This window comes from Rhea pennata, chromosome 9, assembly GCF_028389875.1.
Source record: "Rhea pennata isolate bPtePen1 chromosome 9, bPtePen1.pri, whole genome shotgun sequence".
Classification (NCBI taxonomy): Eukaryota; Metazoa; Chordata; class Aves; order Rheiformes; family Rheidae; genus Rhea; species Rhea pennata.
This window is the reverse complement of record NC_084671.1, coordinates 15,555,455-15,573,924: the sequence shown is the minus strand read 5'-3', so window position 1 is coordinate 15,573,924 and position 18,470 is coordinate 15,555,455.

The window sequence follows — 18,470 nt, the reverse complement described above, 5'->3', positions numbered from 1 at the left end:
AGCCTGACCTCCTCACAAATACCGGCCACCTTCAGGAACTCTCTCAGAAGTGCATGCTATAGATCAGAGACACCCTGTAAACTCTGAGAAAGCTGGTGCACCTAATATCCTATGCAGATACCAGCGGTGGAAATTTCCTACTGAAAACTGGACTCTTACCCTGTTCAAAAGCTTATGCTACCAAGCTGTTGACTAACGTTTCAACTACCTCCATAAGTTCCGTGACAAAGTAGAGGCAGTGGAAATCCCAAAGCACAAAATGAGCACAAAGAATATTTCTCATCTGTCTTTTAAAATTAAAGTACACCACAAGAATAGTAAGTATATGAGAAATTAGATAACTTTTAAAGACCTATGTTACATAAACATCTCTTTAATCAGATTACTCTGGTGCCATGGGATTGTACCATGTTTTATTTCCTCACAGAACATGCTGTCCGGTTACTATAGCATTTCTATATTTGAATTAATTAGAAACGGAAATGTGGAGACAATTAAGTTTGAAATTAAACACACTTTGTAGCAGAGAAGATAATCACTGCTTTAGAATGATCAGGCTGCTCCAACCTGTGAAGTATCAAGCTATTCTCTCAATTAACTGGATTAGTACTGTGTGTTCTTGGAGCCAGGTAACTGGCAAACCGTACAGAATATCTATGGACATATCAGTTCTCTGATCTACTATTTGACCTTTATTATAAGATGATAACAATAATTAAAATCCTTACACAATTCTTGATGTCAAGATAGCACTTACTCTTTTAAATGACTTTAGTCTATTCCACCTCTTCCTCTGACTCCCTTGGTTCGCACCACCCACTGTGTTCAGTCAGCACATCTTGGAGGAGCAATCTGAAGTATCATTGAATTCAGGCAAAGTGCTCCCCTGAAAGCCAGAGTAGAAATGATTATCAGTTTTAGTTGCCATGAAAAAGGGTCTTTACAAACAGGAAGCCCTGTCAAAACAAGGAAAAGGCAAGTTCCCTTCCTCAATCTCCCCACATACTGACAAAGAATGAAAAGTTCACGAGTGCACAAACTTACCATGGTTCACGACAATGGAGAGTAGGTTAGTATAAATGTAACTGTGTGCTCACTAACATCAGTTTGCCTCTCAGCAGCAAGATAGGAGAGTAAAATTTATAATTTATCCTAACAAAATGATGAACAGCATTTTCTTGGGGCTACAGCTCCAGGAATTCAAAATAGTTTCAGGAATTCAAAAAGGAGTGTTAGCTGTAATACATGGATATTCTGTGGCCTTCTGGCCTTCTGGCCAACCACAACAGTGGGAGAGCTTGATATACTCTACACCACCAGCAAAATAGAAGAGAACAAATACGTAGGGTTTAGGAAGCACACCATATGGACCAGCTGCACACTCTTCAGATTGAAGGCAGTGCTCCAAAGTCTTCCCTTCTTGGTAGAAACAGTAAAAACTAAACTGGCCAATCTAAAACATGCAAGCAAAGGAGGACTCTCCAAATGAACCCAGTCAGCAATAGCCCATTGGGAAGTTCAGAGAACCAAGAGGATTTCTTCTTGTAGGTAGATGGAGATCAGTTCTATTCATTAGATACAGAATACAAACCTTTCTCTGTGCATTACTATTGAAACACCTGGGGGGGGGGGGGAGAGAGAGAAGAATGAAATTTATCGAGAAAAAGCACAGGAAGTTTTCATAAGCTCTCCATATAATGATTCCAGATAAAATTAAAGGTAGCTGTTGGTTTTAAATCTGTTTTTCACCTTTTCAAGTATCCACTGTACACACACAAATAATAATAATAATAATAGAGAAAACCACGGAAAATTATCAAAACTGCGTAATTAGAACACCACTACCTTCTTATTGTCAAGCCCTTGGCTTTAACTACTGGACCACATGGCTCTCATCCTAATTAATGGAGAAATGCAATGTTATAAAAATTTCCAAATCTTTTCCTTTTTTAAACCTGAGATGGAGTTTTCCAGTGTCAGGCAATTAAAAATGTCTTAATCCACTCAGATACCTCCTACAAAGCTTAGCATATGGCAAGAATATTTTGCCACTCTTGTTTTTTTGGCTTCATTGCTTTTATTTTTATTTCTTTCTTAACTTCCATTAATCAGTTTCTCATTTTGTAGTATTAGTTACAAACCAGCTTCACTGTCTGAGAGCAAGGAGAGGAAAGAACTTTGTGGTCTCCTATTAAAAGTGTAAACCAAGCAGATTTTCTAATATAAGCCTAAGAGAGCTACATTTCAGTGGTTTCAGTGGTTCTTTATGCATCAGGTATGTAAATCAACTTGAGAAGCTGCAGAATGAAAAATACTATGCCAGGAATTTGTAGCATACTTCCCAGAAGTTGTTCAGCAACTACTTGTAAACATAATAATGATAGGAATAATAACAACAAGCAAAATAAGATTTAAATACCATCATGAAAATATTTACACAAGTACCACACAAGGAGAAAAAAAATTTCTACAGCATGTTTGTCATGAAATAGTAAGCTGATCTTCTCATGCGCAAGTGGTTTTAGAACACAGAATAGGAACAAAATAGATACAGCTCCTGAAAGCATCAAGTATATTATTGAATCTGTGGGATTGTGAAGAATCTGTAATGTTATAGATCATTTTTCTTTTTAGTTTGACATCTTTTTGCAAGCCCCTAGCCTTGTTGCAAAAAGTTCCAGTGTGTCAGAAGATACACATATGCGGCCATTAGTCCAGATAGAGCATTTTTCTTTCAAAATTTGAGAGTGATTAGGCAACCTTCGTTTCTTCATTTAAAGGATTTTTAAAAAGAAAAAAAAATGCCAATTCACACAACCATTTTTTAATAACTGGAATATTTCTTAGACAGATCTTCTCAATAAAAAGTATGCATAGGTATATTCATATCATGCACGTGACAAGTTTCAGAAGAAACTGGTGGACAGTATGAGAAGATGAAGTGGACCTTTACAGACCTTATAAACTGACATACACGAGCTCCTGAAATGTACCAGCATGGTGATGAGACCAGCGGAGACTGCAGCAACTACATGTCGTTCACCATACTCAAATACCAAAACCATCAGCACCTTTCCTGTGAAGCTTATAATACCTTGTTGTTACTCCTAGTTCTTCCAAGGACTCATGACAACATTTGAGTGAAATCACTTGTCCTCAGATAGAAAATTCAAGAAGTCCAATGAATTCATATTTTTAAGTTTAAATTCTCTGGAGCCTAGGCTTCCGTTTTCCTATCTCTAAAATGATGCCATAATAAACTTCACTGAAATGTTAGCTAGTTATGAAGCTTACTTCTGAAATCCCATACTTACTGTTCACAGAAGTTATCAACAAATTATAATAGATGCTCTAAGAACTTTGGACAATAAAAATCTCTGCCAACCACCTTTTAAATGGGAGCTCTATTAGATGTTAAGCAAACATCTTACTGAAAATGGCACAATCAGTTGTGTAATCATTCTGATATCTAACCTCACTGTTATGCTATGATATCTAAAACACATTGCATTCTGAAGACATGAGACTAGGAGTAACTCTACTGTTGGCTACTCAGTTATCAAACTGGTTTTGGATAAAGATGGCAAACGTGTTAAGAGTTACATAACATACAATTTTCATGATCAGAGGACAGCAGACACAAACAGATCTACTCACACAGGGCTGAGAAATGAAGGAACATATCAGATCTAAAGCACAGCAGGTACCACTTCTTGCTGACATTTCTTTGCAGCACAGTGATGGCCCTGGCGAGTAAATGACCAATCTTGGTCTTTTTTTGTTAAACTGATTTTTGCCATTTGGGGGCTCCAGACCTGTCCCTTCCTCCTTGGGAAGGCTTTTGCCTGCTGTGAGTGGCTCTCTGGGTCAACAGCAGGAGGTAAGGCTGGTGGCAGCTGCCTGAAGAGAGAATACAACAACCTATTACTGCTTTGTACAGGAACAGCAGCCACCTCCGATTGTGTGAAGAAAGAGAAGGAACACTTGTTTCGCCCTTAGCCATCTCCCCTATTTCATCCCTACCTATAAAAGGTATTCACACGGCTCCTACTGAGGCCTTGCAATCTCCAGTGTCCTTACGACACTTCTGCATTACAGAGAAATGGATTGTATCTTTGTGCACATCAGAAATTGAGGCTTAGAAAAAAATCAAGTTGCTTCAAGGTAACAAAAAGTTTGTAGCACAATAGATACAAAAACATTCCCCTTTTCCAGAAAGTCTCTTAAACAGTGCCTTACTGTTTATCCAAATGCCTCAGAAAACTGACTCCTCAGAAAAGCTGATCATCTGCAAAAAAAAGTCTCTACTCCCCTTTTTCATCCAGTTCATATATACCTTCACCTTAAAATACCTGTAAAGCTAAGCTGAAGAACAGGCCAGACATCTTGCAATAAATTAGACAGGTTGCAAGGGTAGACTAAGCTTGAACTTTCTCTTCAAAATCCCTGGTTAAAACTCTTCTACAACCTCAATGTGCTCCATGGTTGGAAAATCCCTTTCTGTAGGCTTCTCTACAGCCACATAGCTGTGGATGCACCAGTATCCACAAGTGGAGTGAGGAATACAGAGACTAAATAGTTCCAGGGTTTCTACAGATAAAAATCTGTCTGATGCAGAACCCAGAGAAACAAATAGCTTCCAGAAAGTGAAGAGTTTTCAAAGTGGAATAGAGGGACTCATTCCTTACCCTCACTCCCTTCTCCCCTAGTTCGCCTGTTAATTCAGCACAATAATTTGAGGGTAACATGTACAGTTACTAGCTGCTAAAAGAAATTGTTAGCCATGATCTCCAGCATCTCCAAATAACTAGGCCCAGTAAATCACATTACTTTGCTGTAACAGTGCAATGAAAGCTGGATTTAAGCGGCTTTCCTCTGCTTAACCACTATATAAAATATATGGCAGCAACTATCAACTTTAAAGGATCTGTATGATACATTTCGGCTCTGCTTAAAGAAGGTGATTCATTTTAGTTTGAACATTCCTGTCATTCTATATAATTCTAGTACCTTGACTTTCAATACCTGAACGTATGTCCAATAAATAAATTTCATGAAAGACAGATTACTGAACTTATACTAAAGATGAAGACATAAGACTTACTTTTCATTCTGCATGACTATTTAAGGTCATTGTCTTATGCTAGCTATGATTTTTGGCCTTGGTAGGGTATACAATATGAATGTGAAGCCAGAATGTGATATCAGGTTGTCCTAAATGAAAGAACAAAAAGGAGAACATGTGAGTTTTGTTGTCAGCTTCCTAGCATAATTGTGGGAGAGAATATTATGCAAAGGGTGGAATTTATTATTTATTTTAAAGTTATATTTAGTACACAAAAAGCTAAATCATACTTGTTCTACTACTGTATATACTGTAATTACACACCCTAATTTCATGCTTTGGGTCATGCAGTTAGCGTAAGTAGACGTAATTACATATCTGAGCCATGTAATCATGTAATAATTAAAATGTACAATGCAATTACATAATTAGGGTATGCAAATACATAGGACCATCCTTTGACATCAATTTTAAGTAGACTTCCTCATTAATTCTGAGGGGAGTTCTGCTTAAAAACTGATAACATATCACAGCTTGTAATGAAGAATAATACAGAACACTGCAGAAAAAACTCAGGCCTCCTGTCACACTTCTTTGGATATTTGCCTGAAAAGTTTTAAAAAGTGAAATAATATAAAAATCATATTCTAATAGTATTTACAAAATTGGTTCTAACAAAGAAACAAGTGAAGGTGAAGTTTTCTCAAAACAGACCAAAATATTTACAAGCTCTGTTTTCTAGAACATTTTAGAGAAAATTATCTCTAAAAATATCCTTCTACTTCCTAATGACCTGTCATGGCCCCACAAAGATATGCTAAATAAGCAACTTAAACAGCTAATGATCTTTTTGCACATTGCAAAAACAAATACACTATTTTGTAGTTTCTTTCAGAGACCAAGAAAAGAGAAGTCTTTCATAATCAGAAGAAAACAAGGGACTACAGAGAGCAGATCTATTTCTACTCATATTGTTTTTATGCTCAACCACTGAAAAGTTTTAACCAAAAATATAAAAATCAATATTATTGATCTTGAATTCATTGCATTAAAAAGTCTTTTCCTCCACTTTTCATCTTGCAAATAAAAATGTAATATACAACAACAGGAGGGCTCTGTGCAGAATGACAGAATTTCAATGACTCACTCAAGGGGGTTTCTCTCAAAGTAGGGAGCAGCAGAAGAAAGCCATTGCCAGAGTAAGGCAGAAAAGAAAATGCTCTGTTAAATTGTAGAGATTACGCAATTACTGAGCCCCAACTTCCACGTATACTCATTATCAACAAACCAGAAGAATGAGGTTTCAAAAAGATGGTAACAGCTGATGTTCCTGGTTCAAGCTCCAGGACAGAACCAACTCCTTGTCTCATATACCATCCCCTAGACAAAGCAATGAGGAAGAACCATGGTCTGTATGTTAGTAGGCCCCGAATGAAGTTGGTTAATAATACTGCAGCTGAGCGTGGCCAAAACCACATCTCTTGCTGCTTATCCTTCTTCCTGGGGGCCTGAAACAAAAAGAGTTCCACTGAAAGCATTAATATTTAATCTCACTGTAATTTAGTAACAGCAATGTTGTGGGAGGAACATGCTAAATGAAAGAAAATGCATCTTAGATACCTTCATTGAAAGGAAGCGCTAAAATACCATGTTATGACTCTCCCTTTATGCCATGTTCCCCTCTACCGTTTGTAACTCTGTATTGCATGTAAATTTATGATCAGATTGTAAGGCTACTGGGTCAGGGAAGCTCCTCTTAATTACAAACTAAAGTGGTCATATCACAATGGTACTCAAGCCTCGAATTGTAATAGTGAATTATAGGTAATTACTGGTAACTCACCATTTATACATGATAGATCCATAGCCATTCCAGGAAAGTGCAGAGAAAAAAATATATATACCTAAATTATTTTGTTATAATTTCTTAAATCGAATGAATCCTGAATATTCCCTGGCTTAAAAATATAAATCAGAGTAAATCAATAGACCTGCATCAGTACATGTGACAGCACAATCAGATACTCAGTAACCAGAATTCTCCTTAGATATCAGAATAGCTCTTTAAAGATCCTAGTCAGAATATTCATAGAATCTAAGGTGATGGTATTTCTTTCATTGGGAAGATTAGTATCTATTACTCTGCTTTTTATTATTCATTTGAAAGATACAGGGAAGCATTCACAGTTCAGGATCTTAAAAGTTATTTAAGGATAAAAATTGCCTCACTGCCTGTTTTGAGTTTTAATAACTATTCTATAACCAGGTCAACATTCAATTACAGAAACTGAATTCTGCCACGAAAACATACTCAGGCAATGCTGTTTATAGTGGAAGGTCTGAAGGTCAGGAATAGGTACATATTATATCCAAACCATCTCCCATAGGACTGAAAAAAAACCCTCAAACATGAAGTAGAAAGCTCCAAACTAGAGCCTATTTCAGCACCAATTAGCACAACAGGACTCTGATCTTTGGTGGCGTTTCTATTGCAGGCAATGCCATTCCACAACTAACAAATACCATTTATTACCTGGCAAGTGACGTCTCTGCAGGTGATCTCAGCTATTTTCAAAGAATTCTTTTCTATCATTGCTGAAGAATAGCATAGCTAGGCTTGAAGAGGAATTTGTGTCTCTTTGAAGGGCTACCAGCAGCATTTCTTTACTGGCAGAATTTCAAAGGAAAACAACTGCTTCCCTCTAAGGTCCTGCAGCTCTTTGGAGAAAGGAAGGCTACTCTGAAGTGTTATAGTGCTGAAGCATGTGCTGTTCTGACTCTGAAAATCAAACCAAAGTGAGGGGTCTTGAAGGATCTCATAAAAATAGGATGACTTACTCTTATTCCTCCAAATTTTCCACCTTATCTTTCATGTAGCACAACTAGATGGATGCTGACAATTGGTTGCCTTTGCCTTCCAGATTATTGCTGAACATACATTCCTTACACAACTGCCTCACTCTTTCTCTGCTAACTAAACCTTTTTGTAAGCAGGTTAAATTGTTAAGCTTGCTATAGTGAAAATGAGCTCCTAACAGGAGCTGTTCCTCAGCTCTGACCCAGTGGGTCACAGGGTATCCCAGAGCTGTACTCTGACATTTTATCATCCTGCTTAAAGCTGCTGTCACAACAATTAACCACTGAAAAGAGGAAAACCCTGAGAGGCATTAGGCGTTATAATTACTTACATACAGAAGAATTGTGTGCTGTGTAAAAAGTCCACTACTGGACTAAAATAACATACCTGTATGCAATTTTGCAAACACCCTCAAGCAGAGAGGTCATAACATATTGTGAGACACTGAATGCAAATTTTTATATGGTCTTTCACAACAAATGGGCTTGAAAAAAACATAGGTGTCGTTTTGGAGTCTATTTTGTTCAGTAAAGGCAGTTTTGATGTAAAAAACAGTGACACTGAAAATTACTTGCATTATAGAATAATATTTATCATTACTGATATGAGTAATACAAAGGCAGAAAATATAAATGTAGACTAAAGGTAGAAAATAATAAATATTCCAATAAGATGTCCTGGATATATTATTGCAACTCCTCCATCTTCTCTAAATTGAATTTAGCCCCTTATTGTAGTTTATACCATGTCTTCAAAACAAGGAAAATTCTGCCCATCTTTGCAGTTTTACAACATTTGCAACACTGCAGTCCAAACCTTGGGATTATCATCTCTTCTTCCATCCCACCCCCGCTGCCACAGAGACTGAGCACAAAGTGAAAGAAAGTAGGACTGTAAGTAACATAGCCCTTAAAGAAAATAAAAATGACATTTAGCATCCTCAAGAGTCTATCTATGAAGAAGGACTGACCACTGCAAACTAATTCTATTTCTCCCTGCTGGGATCCATCAGCACATCCATAAACTCCAATGATTCGATAATATCAAAAGCTTCTGACAAACCCAGAGAATAAGCCTAGTCAATGATGGTGTCACAAGGATATTAACTACTCGTGACTTTAACCTGTAACTAGCTAACGTTTCACACACTGAGCAGCACATAGCCTGTAGACTTTTCAGTCACTGGAAGGTGGTCTCAACTACTGTAAAACCGTTCACTGGGATTCAATGAGAGGAAAACACACTCGTCTATATTTAAAACTTGACACCAACATCAAGATGCATTCAATTAAAGTGTCACGTCTCATCTCAAATGGAAAAAAAGGAAATCAAGTAGTACAATAGCATTTAACAGCTGATAATAGTGTTTCTGCCTGATTTGCTCTAATTACACAGATTGAACAGGCTCTGTGCTACAGGCAACCATTAATTATCTGTTCTATACTCCAAGCATATATTTTTCCTCAGATTTTTAAGGCTAAGGTTGAAATAAGAGAATTGCACATAGAAGCTGAATAAGTAACCTTCCTTCCACACCCAAAAACTTCAGTTTTTGCTTTTTTAGTGCAGATGTTTAATTTCGGTGCCAGCCTATTTAAAAGTAACTAAATTGCTTCTAACAGAAGCTCAGAATCAAATTCTTATCAGGACATTTTCTAAGTATGTATTTTAAATTGCATCCAAAGTCATTGTAGTACAACTGCTGCTTTTCACATTAATTAGTGAATATTTTTGATTATATTATATCATTCAAGGGCAAAATTTTTCGTGACAAGAATTTAATTCTTCATCTGAAAGGTTTCACTTAAGAAGATATTAAAGGCCATTAAAGATTCTTGGCCTTCTTTGGGGCTTTTTTGGTTTGGGGTTTCTTCTCTCCCACCTCCCAACCACTGGATTTCAGAAATTTTACTTCATCACATTCCACAGTCCATGTGAAGGTCTTATGTAATCTAGTTAACATCATTCATCTTATATATATTTTGAAAAGGACTTGAAATTAATGCAAATTTTGAACCTTTGCTTACTACATAGTTGTGATAAGCATTTATGTCTCTAGGGCATATACCTACTTTTCTCTGAAAATGTTCTTGACATGAGGCCTATGGGTTGGCCTTATGAAAAATATTAATTTTCATTACACGTATAGGGATACGATGAATACAAAATTAAAGCTATTTAAAACACAGACTATGCAAACACAGGCCTTTAAAGGAAGGAACATTTTGGATCTCTTTTACTTGACAGAGCAGTTGAGATGGAAGACTGTGAAGAATTATTGTTAGACAGCAGGGATAACAGTTCTGAAAGCCTTCACTCAAAAATGTACACATTCACTTCTTAAGAGTAAAGAGCTAACAGTAAAAGCAAATAATAGTGAAATAATAGTGTTAATGGAGAATTTGGCTTTAAAACAATTCCATGATTTAGTTCAAGATCTTCTCTTGCTAATAGAGATGTTTCAGAAACTAAATCCTGATCTTCAAGAAGAGTGCAGGCTATATGCAGCTTCCACAAAGTGGCCTATTAAAGTAACTGGGGTGAGGCACAAACCCATTTGCTCCACAGCACTGGATCTGAATTTTTTATTTCTCTGAATGAGATTGCCATTCAAAGCATATACGATGATATGCCAAGATTTAAAATATATACAATCTGTCAACACTGTAATTTGAAGATAAATAAGCATTTATGAACAAGGTTAAGCATCTGCACTGTGATATTACTGGAGTGACATCTAAGCCTTAAATGGTAAGAATATTACAAACAAGAAAATAAAGAAAGTATATTTCCATCATAGCAACTTCAGCCAAGCAATACACCCAGTGTAAAGACAAGGAGTCTACACTGCAAACTGCAATTAAACATGCTGTACTTACTGAAATAAGTGTTTCACTGCAGTTCTGATAAAGATATTTTGTGGCTGTGACACTTCAGGAACTCTCCAGAATCCTGAAAACAGCTATTTATTTTTAAAATCCATTATGCAAGTCTTGCACCTATTGTCTCAACATGTTGTTCCAGTTATTACATGCTGAAGCCATTTCATGGTGTTGATGATCATGATGGACAGGTGAAGTAAAGATAAACCATTGAGTCCAACAACAGGAACTAGTAACCATTTAACTGCAGAAATACACTTTTCTCAGCCTTTGTATCAAGAGATTGAGCAGATTACAACGTTTTTGTCAGGTAACTGATGACCCAGATTCAGTTTGCTATTCTAAATCTTTAATGCTTTTATTACTTAAAATGACCCACATCAAGATGAGTAACGTGAAGAAAATGAAATAAGGATGATCTTACCAAAAAGAGTTTCCACCCGGGACAGTAAAGAACCCCTCTATGTTCCCCTCCACCCCATTTGTCCTTATTGGAGGGGAGGGCACCTGAAAGGCTTTTGCTCTTCCCAGAAAAAAAGTTCAATTTTGCTGTAGGAATGAAAACTTTTCCCCTCATTAATGTAAACTAGACATTTGACTTGGCAACTGCTGCCGAAGGATTTTGTTTCTAAGCTAGCAGTTCACTGTCTTGACAAGCGTACTCAAGCAGGCAACGTGATAGTATACATTCATGCTGCAAGTTCCAGTACTTCTTATATCACCCAAGTTTGGCCTCTTTTGCCTGACATCTGCGCTCCTCCGCATTCTTAGCTATGCTGTGGCTTTAACACGCTACATATTCTTGCAGATTAACTCGAATAATTGGAAAAGGAAGGAAATACTTTACTCAAGATTCTCTTCACAAATCATAGTTATGTTTATATAAAAGGTCACAGTTTAGTTCTCTGGGGTCTCAAGTACTTCCAAGTTTGCCTTCTTCCTTTTTTCTCTTATTTCACTAATATTTACTAGTCTTTAAAGATGAATGATCCCCTCTTGCCAATTTTTTCCTTAGTAATCTTAAAAACAAATTCAATCCATTTCCACAGACAATCAGCCAAGACTAGTGTGTCTTATTAAATGGGTAAAACATCATCTCACATCTGTTATGTCTGTTCATCTGATAGAAAAACACTCCCAACCTCATGCATGTGACAAGAGACTCAACACACACTTGCCTTCTTTTCACAATGAAAGAGCAATGCTGCAAGCTGGTGCAAAAACTCAAAGAAATGCTTTTCCAAGGCTTATCCTGGGCTCCACGTAACCTTAAAGGACAAGAGTTTTCCCATCCAATAAGACTGAAAACAGTGCTCCTGCCGAAATAGCCTGCTGTCTTACATCTAATTTCTGGCAAACATACGCACCCCTTACAAGCACAGCTACCCAAACTGAACATCGAGCTGAGAAAAAGCTATGATCCACTGGCGACGTAAGCTGTTTGCCTCCCTAAGGAAATCCTTCCCTCTAGTCACTAGCCACAATAACAAATTTCCAATCAATCTTTTCAGGCAATGTAGCCCCCAGAAGCTCTCCGTGACATTGTGCTTCCCTTTGCTCTAAATCTGTACTCCAACATAGATTTAACATATGAACTTGAAGTCCTTTTAAGTCTCACTCAGAGTAATACTTAAATTGTCAACTGTACACAGAAAAAGGTCCATTGGTTGCTTGTATTGATTTACCACAAGAACTCCTTACAGAAATAGAATTCTTTTTTTTCTGCATGGTTTAAAGAATTGAAAAATACTGCTTCTTTTCCCAGTAGAATACTCTGCCAGCTATTATTTACATTACACTAATAAATACTCAAAAATATACTCTTTGATTTAACCTATGTTAAGAATAGGCATGCTCAGAGAGAGAAAGATTGATTTGAAAATTACCAGTGACAGGCCCCTAATTTAATTTAAGATAATATAAATCCAAAGTAGCTACCCACCTGATTCTCACCTTCTCTGTACCTTAAATTTGTAGAAATTACCTAGTTTGACTGTTTTGGGTAATAACCTTTTATTCTGTTGTCCTGCTACAGTTGTTTTTCACATACACGGAGAATCTACCATTCTCTCTGGCTGCCAGTTTCTGTGAAAACTAGACAGTATTCTCTTTTTTGTTTGTTTGTTTTTGTTAAAAATCCTCTTCCTTTACTCTCAGTTGAATTTTTCAGCATTCAGCTTTCAAACATTTCTCCTTGTGATTTTAGAGAGTCTTTTAATGCTTCTTTTATCTTTCCATGGCATAAACTCACCAGTTTATAGTCTTCTTTAAAATACTGGGTTGACTCCCATACTCCCAACAGTAACATTTCTCTAGCCCACAGATCTTTCTTTCTCGCTCTTCCGTAGATATCCTTCAGTTTATCATATCCTTTGAACCTGCTGACACCAGAAACAGTATTCCAGTATTTGTCTCACTACTCAGACTTCAACTCTCAGAAATAATTTTGGATTCGCACAAAGAAAGAGTAATAGTCACACGACACATCTACCTACACTATCATCTTCAATGAGGTTTACTGCACATGAGGCTGAATTACTTAATACGTTAGCTAAGGCCCGTGCAGACCAGTTGTTATTAATTCACCATTCACTTTGCTTTCTATCCCATTTCAAAAAGTGGATTCTATTCTGCTCTTGTGTCGTACGCAAACTTGGGTTAAGCTAGGCAGCATTTTACATGACATTGTAGAATCCAATTCTGTTGTAGACAGCTACAAGCTGTAATAACCCTCTGTTATCACAGTGCAACAAAACAGCCACTTCTGCTGCAAACAGTCTCAAGGCTTTGGTGTCAATAGCACGTTTTCCATTTTTCCAGCACACAGTCTGGTAACTCTGGCCACGTCTGAACATTCTTTAGGATTACGTTTCACAATATTTTTATTATGATGTAAAATAATTACAAATAGAGATTTCTATCATTCCATTTATTTGCTCACAGAGGCAGAACGCTGTATATGAAGAGCTAAGTGAAGAAAAATACTAAAATATGTTTCCACGTGTAAAACACACAAAGCTCCAAACTTGTTAAGCACACAGAACTTTTCAAAAGAATAGTTGTTGAAATTCAGTTTAAATATCATACTTAGCCTTTCAGTGTAACTATTTTCATTTGCCTGTCTATTCATTTCAGTATAAGATGAGCCTGAATTATAACCTTGGCACAAAGATGGTCTTCCCAGGGAGTCAGTGCTGACCATATACATCTTGAAAAAGGCCTATTTAATGTCAATAAAACCAACAAGAACCATTTATTTCAGTACGCTCAATGTATGCAGTCAACTCAGCACAAATTTCTACCTGCCTTTTCTAATAATGACTTTAATGAGTAAAAGTGCAGATTGTTTGTTAATTCTTGCATCTGATTACATAGTTATTACTTACCTAGATCTTGCCTTGTTTTTTTTCCCTCAAATTAATTTTAATTACATAATTCTCATACTGATGGTAAGAGTTTTTAATTGGAGCCCTGAGCTGCACATTGCAATGGAACACTATTTCATTGCTTAATTTTCTATTGAAATATCTAAACCAGCTTGTCATAAGCTGATACTCACTTTCACACTAGCCATTTTTTGTCTTTCTTTGTTGGGGGGGGGGGTGGAAGTTTTTGTTTTGTTTTTATTTTTTACTTAAACAAAACATCCTATCTAGCCCAGAGAGACATTGGGCTGATTCTATATGGCCATTTTCATGCATTTATGAAATTAAATCAGATTTATAACATCATAAATTAGTCCTGTTTTACACAGCTAACCTATTTCTAACACCAGACCACTATACTGACATTTGGAAATGCAAAATAGATAGGCATATGGAATTTGTTATTTTGTTTTTCAAGTCACAAACACTATTTCAAAAGAAAGCAGGTTTTAAGATTAATTGCAGCTGATGACAGTGGCTTGTATAATTTTAAGATGAGGACACTGAAAGATGTGTCTCCTTGGTATTGTGGAGGAGGGTGTGCAGATGAATCACATAACTGATGGATATCCCTGTTATAGAAGGCAGCACTTCTGCCAAGTCATGTTTGTTTTTATCTAATCCAATTAAGAAAACAAAATGCAATTTAGTTTACTACTTTTTCTGTATCAAGTACCCATAGGAAAGACATTTGCAGTTGCATACGCAACACATTTCAGGAGGAACAGTTCGGTACTACGTGACCGCTACCAGGAAAAGGGCAAGTCTAGACTCTATAAAATCTGTCTTCTTGTTCATGAAAAAGGGGCCTGTTTGCAGCACAATATTAAGAAATCACAATATATTGCAATACTTTGTTAGCATTAATTGGAATAGTATCACCCTAATGGAAACCACAGCAATAATATGAGAGACAAAGTTTATCACAGCAGATGCAATTTAGTCCAGTTTCTTACTTTGACTATATCTTAGTTAATACTCAGGCATTAAAAATTAATTGTGCTATCAGTCATTACACAAAAGTGTGATGAGTAAGAGTTAAGGGAGAATAGAGCACATTGTTCATACGCAATCACAGAGGTGCAGATACTGGAGGTAATTATCTCTCTGAGGCCTAAAGGAAGTTAGGAAAATAAAAATGGTAATTTAATTACTGGATCTGAACTATAACAGTGTCATAAGACCTGCTTTTATACAGAACAGACTTCAAGACAACAAGCCAAGCCCAAAATTCTTCTTTGCATTATAAATTACATTTCAGAAGACTGTTGCATGGGTACATGGCGCTACAGAGGGAAAATCTAATATGTACAGAGATGCAATCTCAAAACGGTCCTTGAGACCAGAACTGGACATTCACACAAAGGCAAAAGTCACATAAATTTAACAGCCCTTGACTGGTATCCTAGAGGCACAACAGACTTCATAACTCAAAGCAAAAAAGATAAACAATAGAAGACTGGGGGCAATATTCCACTTTAGTAATGGTCAGGTGCTAAGAATAACGAAGAACATCGCATCTCTCAACAGCAATAAAATCTGTCCAGTATCCCAGTGTCTGGCTTTAAAAACTGTTTATGACTGGGGCTCTGTGCTGCTCCCAGTGAATTCACAAGGACTTGTGCAAATCAATTCACTTCGAGAAGCCAGCATTTAGACCTTTTAATCTATACGATCAACAAAAACAAGGAATGAATAGATAATAGCGTAAGATCTTTAACAAGAACAAACTGGTCCAACATTAATCAGTTTCAGAAAGATCAAAAGATATCCAGAATTGTTTTAATAAAAATTCATTTTGGAAATTTAATGTCATCAAGTTACCAAAATATTTCTTAATTAGAAATAGCAGGACCATAAACTCAGTCCTTGACCTAAATTACATTCATTGTTAAAATCGTTTATTCTATTCTTGGACTTTCTCCCAAATATTTTCAATTCCCCACAGTACTGGCCCAGTGTGAAAACACTAGCAACGTTTTATTTGCCAAGAAATATCATACGACAACCATATGCACAAAACACATGGCTAAAGTTGTTTATTTAGCTACTGTTTCATTTCTCTTTGCCTCTGAATAGCCCAGTATAAATACTTGCACACCTCCCCCTATCCCTCTGTTTTCCACTTTTTTGTGCAAGATGCAGCTCTGTGCACAGCAGTCAGTGAGGGGCCGTGCTACAGCTACAAGGGTCTGTGTGAAGTTGCTGGGAGGCTGCACCTCCCAGGTGTCTGACGTGCTCTGTCAATTAGCCTTCACACTGGCAAATCAAAGAAAGATACTATTTTGCTTCATTTCAGAACTGACTGGCATTTTAATTATTCTACAACTGGAAGTGTTAATCACACTATGGAGCAAGGCAATAATTCACAGCTAGTAAAATTTCCTGCAACAATTTTACAAGCATGAGTATGCAGTCTGCATCATTAAAAAAAAAAAAAAAAAAAAAAAAAACTAAAATCTTTTGCAAACAAAATCATCTTCTGGGAAACCTTTCCTAACATAGATCTTTCTACCTTTCTATCAGATTATGTAAACCATGACGCTGATGAGTTATGTCAAGGGACTCAAACACAGTAACTTTACTCATTGCTCTCGTTTATTAATAATAATACATGCATAATAGTCCAGACTTCTTCCCTTATTCACCTTACTGATAATATTGTATTAATGAGTTTTGTCCTTTTTTTTTTTCACCTAGTCTACAGATGAAGAGAATCTATCCTGCGGGTAGGATGGCTTCCCCTCTGCAAGTTTTGAAAAGGAAAGCTGTGTTTGCTTTTAAAAACATGGAACAAAAAAATGTGTCTTTAAAAGTCAGGATTTCACAAGCTGTTATTCTTGTTATATACTTACACATGTTTAAGTGCATGCTGTATGTCAGGCACCTGCATCTTCCAAGAAAAGGTTTATGGTTAATTATGTCTAAATACGCTATGGCTGCAGAAGGTGCCACAGACGCATGAAGTTCTCATAGGCATGGAGGGTGAGATCTCGTACTGTGGGATTTCACAGTTTAGGTGCATATTCTATGACAAACTCAGGAACTTTTTACAGTTGGAGTGACAGATCAGTAGCATACAGCAGTAAAGATATTGGGTAGTGCTGGGACAGAGAGGACCAATATGAGCTGAAATGTGCTGGCAGGAGGGAGAAGAGGTGACAAGCCCACCGCCCCTCGCAGTGCACAAAGGTGCAGGGAACCAATCTCCAAAGACAGGACACAGCATAGACATTCTGGACACCAGCAAATGTGAGCACTGATGTGCAAAAAGCCATTGCAGAATTTAGTCCAGTATTAGTTCCAGTTGCTATCTTCAGTCTGATGGGGGACGGTGGAAACAGCTTGGGACAAAGATGGCTTGGGACAAAGAGCATTTAGGAGTCGGAGGTCCTACTTCTCAGCTACCTACATGCCAAAATATTCTGCTACTGCATAGCAGCCGGGGGAAGGAATCTGAAGTCAGGAGAGTTCCTATGTTTCCATTCTATTTTCCAAAGCTTAAAAACTGATCAAGAAATTGGAATCTCATTTTCAAAAGTGACTTTGAAAGATGTATGGAATTTAGGCACCTGAGAGTCACTGTGTCAGTTCTCAGGAGATTAAAGTGTTCTTGGCATATTTACTGCTGTGCTCTGCTCATCAAGAAGCCCAAGATGGTCACATACTATGGTAACAGTAGCCAAGCAAACATCATCTCCTACAGTTAAAGCTACAATGAATAGTGTTGAATTACCAATATAAAAAGCTGAAATGAAGCAGTAGTGTACACCTACGTAATCCCTTCACAACAAACATTTTACAATTAATCATTCATTTGCTTATTTATTTGGGGAGCACAAGTGTGCAAGATTTATCTTCTGCAAAGCTCAGCCAGCTGGCTGCTGAGAAAGTCTCAAAGAAGAACATGATAAAAACAAATGGCAAGGAGATTCCTTTAATTTTCTAAGGAGCACTATGGGTGTGGTGGGACTGTTCTGGCAGTACGCACATGCGTGGGTCCAGCAAAGGATGGCTATAACATAGCATCATCTACTTCAGAGACAAAGTTCTTCAGTTATTGGATACAATGATCCCAAGATGTACTCAACAGTTACATCCACTGTTCTCTCTGAACACAGTTAAAAAAAAAAAAAGGTAGTATTTGCAAAGTTCAAGATGTCCCTGTATACAGATATATCTCAGATTCTGAGAAGCATATTTAATAAATGCATCCAGCAGACATGGACCTTAGAATGAAC